Below are 6,523 nucleotides of genomic sequence, written 5' to 3'. Positions count from 1 at the left end.
TGGATGAACAGTTCCCGGTGGGGGGTTGGATGAACAGGACCCAGTGGTAGTAGAGGCCGTTGCCGCTGGATGAACAGGACCCCGATCGATCGAGCCGGTTGGGGGTGGATGAACAAGACCACATGGAGGGCTGGATGAACTGGACCCCGTGGAGGGCCGGTTGAATAGTAACCGGTGGAGGGCTGGATGAATAGTAGCCCATGGAGGGGTGGTTGAACAGGACCCTGTGGAGAGGGCTGGTTGAATAGTAGCCGGTGGAGGAGCGCGCGGTGGAGGCTGGATGAACAGGAGCCCGTGGATGAAAAGTCGCAGGTGGAGGTTGGAGGAGGTTGACGGTGGATGAACAGTAGCCCATGGAGGCAATCGACGATGGAGATGAACAATATCCCGTGGAGTCCTGTTTTGCAGTATGCCACACCCCTCCTGATGAACAGGACCATCGTTTCGACCGTAGCACTCCAACACAAGTCCGTTTCCTCCGTTTTGCGGTACGCCACACCCCTCCCACTCAACAGGACCCCGTTTCGACCAAGAGAAGTCCTTTTCCTCCATTTTGCGGTACGCTAGACCCTTCTCGATGAACAAGATCATGTTTTGACCGTGGTCGGTCGAACACAAGGCCGTTTCCTCCATTTTGCGGTACGCCAGGCCTCGTTTCCATCGGTTCTTCCGTCCAAGCCGGTTGGCTCCCGATGAACAGCACGCGTTCCCTTGCCTCCCGATGAACACGACGCATTCCGTTGCCTCCCCATGAACACGACGCATTCCGTTGCCTCCCCATGAACACGACGACGACGCAGTTTCTCCGTTCCGACCCAGCCATGTACACGAGCCCTGGCCGTCCGTATGCGTGAGTAGGCGTTCGAGACCCCGCCCGTATGTATGTACGTGGCCGTATTTAATTTCTTGCACCCTGGCCACTGTACATACGTGTACATGCTACGTGCGCGCCTCTACTACGACACGTGCGCGCCTCTACTACGACATGTGCGCGCCTCTACATCGACCAGTATGTACGTACACGTTCGCGACCAGAATGACAACGCTACATGCGCATCGACCAGGTGGGTCCCTACTGTCAGGCACTTCCTTGCGTGCGAAGATGTAGCTGGTGGGTACCAGCAGTCAAGGGGCGAATCATTGTTTTGCCCGTAATATGGACGCACTTCCTTGTGTGCGAAGATGTAGCTGGTGGGTCCCAGCAGTCATGGGGGAAACGTTTTTTTCACGAAATACAGTGGCCCGTCCGGTGGGTCCCTGCTGTCAGGTGGAGGAATCATTATTTTCCGCGTAATAAGGAGGCACTTCCTTGCTGCGGCCGTGGACCTAGCTGTCAGCCTCTCCACGTACAGTACTCTTCTGATGGAAGTCGTTCCTTGACCACGTTGACCATGCCGCGGCGAGAGCACCAGGGCGGTGGACAACGGCGAGGCCTAGGAAGGGGATGACGTGGAACAGGGGAAGACGCGGCAGTGGAAGCCCACACGGAGAGGAGTACGAGGGTTCACTGGTTTGGCTGTGGTGTGAGCCTGCCGTCGTCGCAGGGCCTGGCCAGCGGTGGGAGTAGTAGGGGGCGGTGAGGCCTGAACGGCAGCACAGCCGGCCACTGGAGGCAGGAGCAGGCGGTCTCGCCGGCGCTGGTTTGGACGGCTGGTGCAAGAAGAGCAGCAATTGAACAAGCAGCAGGACCGTTCGATTCAAATCCAACAGTCACTGCTGCTAGAATTGTTTGTTGACTGAGTTGACAAAGCCCTGCGTATGCATCAACTTAGTAGGCCCACGGGTCAACCTCCGAACCGGTGCGCCCCAGATGTCAGTGGGAGGAATCATTTTTTCGCATAATAAGGAGGCAGTTGATTGCGTGCGGCCAGGCCAGCGGAGGGAGTAGGGTTGGCCGGTGAAGCCTGCGTGGCATGACAGCGGGCCATAAGAGGAGGGAGCAGGCAGTCCCGCCGGTGCTGGTTTAGGCGGCTGGAGCAGGAAGATCAGAGATTGAAGAAGCATGTCGGCCGTTGGATGGACATCCAACAGTCACTGCTGCTAGAATCGTGTGTTGACTGACAAAGCCTTGCGTAAACAAGTCAGCCTCAAAATCTATGGCGTGTACAGCCCATTTGCTATTATTTTTATAATTTTTACTCATTTTCTAATTCATATGGAATTTATTGTAGCCCATTTTCCATTTTTATAATTGCTGCCCATTTTTTGGTTAGTACCAGGGTTAAAAAATTCAACTAAAAATGTGCGAAATTTTGAAAATTCGCAAATTTTTGCTAGGGAACAAATATTCTTAATCCAAAAATTAGTAGCCATACTAAAACAAATTTAAAAATAAATTAGTGCTATGTCATGTTAAAATCCAATGAAATATAAAATATCAGTGAAGAACAAAAACAAAAAAAGAAACTAATTTTCCTATTTACTTTTAACAGATACTGACCATACTCTTTGGCTAGGCCGGAATGCATCCCTCGTCGTCTTGAAAGATTTGCAGCCCAGTAAGTCGGAGAAAACAAATAGGCCTAGCTTGGGTATTCTTCGAAAAGAAATAGTGGCCTACCTATTTTCCCAAAGAAAAAATTGCTGGGCTGGTCATGTTGTTAGACGGGCCACAGAGACCGCACAACCCAGTTTATAGCCAGCTCCTCCGAACAAATCCTCAAAAAAAGTTGTGCAATTCTGTCGTTAATTGACTATACGTTGAAAATGATGTGGGTCCCAGATATCAGCAGGGTGGATTAGAGTAAAAAAACAAGGGGTGCATCTCAGTAGTAAAAGAGGCGCTTGCTTGTGTTCAGGAGTGGACCTGGTGGGTCCGTACTGTCATACTCACAACTACAGTCCTCTCCCGATTCACTATGTTGACAGGGTCGGACGGCGGTGCCGCGGCGAGCGCACCAAGGTGGAGGATAAAGTGTTGTCGCCAATGTGCTGGGCTGGGTTGGACATTCTTATTGAAAAATAAAAATGGACCGGAACTATTTACGACGTTGACTACGATTTGCATGGGTCCGCTGGTTGCAGGAAGAAAATGGTGGGAGAAAGAAGACTGGTCGCTATCTTTGCCTAAGAATTATACCGACTGAATGTAAAGACACTACAATGTCACGACCAACTGGTTCCCCATGGCCCTCGCTGGTGCACCGCGTGCCTGGCTGCTCAACCTACCAGGATCCTGTGTGGCCTCTTGGGAAGAGCTGCGCGGTCTTTTCGTCGCACGCTTCACGGCACCGGCGCCTGTCGCCGTCGCGGCCCTCCTTGGTGGCTCGCAAGCACCTCCCTCGGACCACCATGCCAAGCAGTTTTTTCGCCAGATCGGCGCCGCCCCTGTGCAGCAAGGAGCCCCTCCAGGATGGGCGGCGCCCGAGGCCGACCTCACCTTCGACTCAGGGGATCACCCCGTCACCACTGCCAGCTCGGGCGTGCTCCCAATGCTTTGCATGCCCACCATCTGCAACGTAGCCGTCACCAGGACCCTCATCGATGGCGGGGCCGACCTTCATGTGCTCTCCGTGGAGGCTTTCGGCTTGCTTCACGTACTGCACGAGCGGCTCCGTCCCACCAAGCCCTTCTCCGGAGTCGGCAGCGGCTCCACCAGCCCCCTAGGGCAGATCCGCCTCCCCGTGACCTTCGACACACGCGACAACTACCGCACCGAGCTTATCGACTTCGACATCACCCGCATCGGCCTCCCGTACAACGGCATCCTCGGGTACCCTGCCTTAGCTCAGTTAATGGCAGCGACTCATCCGGCCTACAACCTCATGAAGATGCCGGGCAATAGTGGCGTCCTCACCATGGCTGGGGACACCAAGGAGGCTCTAGTGGCCCTCAAGCTTGCCTTTGGGGCCGCAACGGTAGTGCACCCGACCGGCGAAGCCACCCCAGGGGCTAAGGAGGCCGTGCCAGCGAAGAAGCAGTTGTTCACTCGAGATCGAGCCGAAACGAAGCAAGTACCGGTCGAGGAAGGCGGGCCCTCAGTAGCCACCTTCACCATAGGCGCCAACCTCGACCCAGATCAAGAGGAGGCATTGGTGAAGTTCTTGCGCGCGAACAAGGAGGTATTCGCCTGGGAACCCAAGCAGCTGGTAGGGGTCCCAAGGGGGGTAATCGAGCATCACTTAAGGGTGTGCCCCAATGTGCACCCTGTGAAGCAGAAGGCGCGGAGACAGTCCACGGAGAAGCAGTCCTTCATCGTCCAAGAAACTCACAAGCTGGAGGCGGCAGGTGTCATTCGCGAGGTCCGATACCCGGAGTGGCTAGCGAACCCTGTCGTCGTGCCAAAGAAAGGCGGGAAGGAACGCATGTGTGTCGACTTCACCAACCTCAACAAGGCTTGTCCCAATGACCCGTTCCCGCTTCCGCGCATCGACCAGATCGTCGACTACACCGTCGAGTGCGGCCTGCTGTGTTTCCTGGACGCGTTCTCGGGCTACCACCAGATGAAGATGGTAGTTGAGGATGTGGAGAAACCCGCCTTCTTGACGCCGTGCGGGGTGTACTGCTACACCTGCATGCCGTTCGGACTGCACAACGCTGGGGCGACCTTCCAGCGGCTGATGCACATCGCCTTGGGCCAGCAGCTCGGGAGAAACGTTGAAGCCTACGTCAACGACATCGTGGTAAAGTCTCGGGAGGCGAGAACCCTGATTCAGGACGGAGGAGACCTTCGCTAGCCTGTGCCGGGTGGATTTCCGGCTCAACCCGAAGAAGTGCGTGTTCGGTGTCCCCTCCGGCACGCTACTGGGTTTCCTCGTGTCTCACAGAGGGATCAAGGCTAACCCCGAGAAGGTCAAGGCAATAGAAGACATGAGCCCACAGCAAACTCTCACGGAAATGCAGAATCTTGCGGGCTGCGTGACCTCGCTGGGGCGCTTCATCTCCAAGCTGGGGGAGGGCGCCCTGCCGTTCTTCAAGCTGATGAAGAAGAAGGGCCCGTTCGAGTGGACCCCGGAGGCCGACCTGGCATTTCAAGACCTCAAGAGATACCTGACCAGCCCTCCCGTGATGGTGGCGCCTCGTCCCCTCGAGGCCCTGGTGCTTTACCTAGCCGCCAGTCCCCACTCCGCCAGCGCGGCGTTAGTGGTGGTACGGGAAGAGTGCCTGACCAAGAGTCTGCCATGAAATGCCGCATTCACAGCAGGGACAACGCGACACCAAGACAGCACCACCGAAGCCCCGACGGCGTCGGCTAACAATCAGGCCTTGCAAGACGGCGCTCCCGGGCTTGCGGAGGCCCAGATGAGCGACCAGGCTCCTGAGGTCCCCCACCTCAGGAGGCACCACAACCTCCGGAGGGCACAAGCACCACCGACACTCCCGCCCTCGTCGAGCACCCAGTATACTTCGTCAGCACAGTGCTATGGGACGCGAGAGCATGGTATCCCATGCCGCAGAAGCTCCTGCTCGCGCTCTTGGTGGCCTCACACAAGCTGTGCCATTACTTCCAAGGCCACCCGATCAAGGTCATCTCAGCTTGCCCACTAGAGAGGGTGCTTCGGACCCTAATGCCGCGGGAAGGGTCGCCGAGTGGAACATCGAACTTCAGGCATTTCAGCTCGAGTTCAGCACAACCAGGGTCATCAAGGGAGCCGCCCTAGCCGACTTCGTAGCCGAATGGACCGACGCCCCAGAACCTGAAGTTGGTGAGAGCCTAACTGTCTTGCCGGGAAGTGAAGCACCAAATGGTTGGGTCATGTACTTTGACGGCGCCTTCGCACGCCAGGGCGCGGGGGCTGGCGCGGTGCTCATCTCGCCCACCCAAGACAAGCTATACTACGCCGTGCAGCTCTGCTTCCAGCGGGGTGAGAAGGTCTCCAACAACATTGCGGAATACGAGGGGTTGATCGCCGGCCTCAAGGCAACTGCGGCCTTGGGGATGAAGCATCTCACCATCAAGGGCGACTCCCAGCTCCTCGTCAACTACTCCAACAAGGTGTACGAACCAAGGGACGAGCACATGGAGGCGTACCTCGCAGAGGTGCGCAAGATGGAGAAGCAATTCTTGGGCCTGGAACTGCAGCATGTACCGCACGGCACAAACAAGGAGGCCGATGAGATCGCCAAGAGGGCGTCAAGGCGCCAGCCCCAAGAACCCGGCGTCTTTGTGCAGCGACTCTTCAAGCCTTCAGGGGCCCCCGCGGCCGCGGATACTACGCCATCTCAAGAGGAACTCCCCCAGCCACCGACCTCGGGAGCCCCCGCTTGCGGTCCAACCTCAGGAGCACGTCTGCTCCTGGTGCTCGAGCCTCAGGAGGGGTGCTGGACCGAGGAGTTCAAGGCATACCTAGTGCGGGGGACGTTGCCGGAGATGGAGGAGGATGCAGAGTGTGTGGCCCGGCAAGCCACGACATACTGCATCCAATATGGTGAGCTCTACAGAAAACGGCCAAATGATGTTTCCTTACGATGCATCTCCAGGAAGCAAGGGGGCGAGCTGCTAGCTGACATACATGGCGGAGATTGTGGGCATCACTCGTCATCGCGCACCCTGGTTGGCAAGGCGTTCCGCAGCGGGTTCTAC

At 56.7% G+C, this 6,523-nt stretch overlaps 1 long non-coding RNA gene across 1 annotated transcript in view; it reads left to right on the top strand.

Moving 5' to 3' along the window:
• The window catches only part of LOC123099845 (uncharacterized), an 11,180-nt gene extending 5,220 nt beyond the window's left edge, over positions 1 to 5,960 (top strand). Inside the window, exons 2-3 of the long non-coding RNA XR_006448251.1 lie at positions 4,377 to 4,379; positions 5,950 to 5,960. This is a non-coding gene — a long non-coding RNA (uncharacterized lncRNA). The remainder of the gene's footprint in view (positions 1 to 4,376; positions 4,380 to 5,949) is intronic.
• Positions 5,961 to 6,523: the final 563 nt, after the last annotated feature.

This window comes from Triticum aestivum, chromosome 4D (genome assembly GCF_018294505.1).
Source record: "Triticum aestivum cultivar Chinese Spring chromosome 4D, IWGSC CS RefSeq v2.1, whole genome shotgun sequence".
Taxonomy (NCBI): Eukaryota; Viridiplantae; Streptophyta; class Magnoliopsida; order Poales; family Poaceae; genus Triticum; species Triticum aestivum.
Note: the sequence above shows the minus strand (reverse complement) of the source record. Positions and strands in the feature narration are given on the sequence as shown.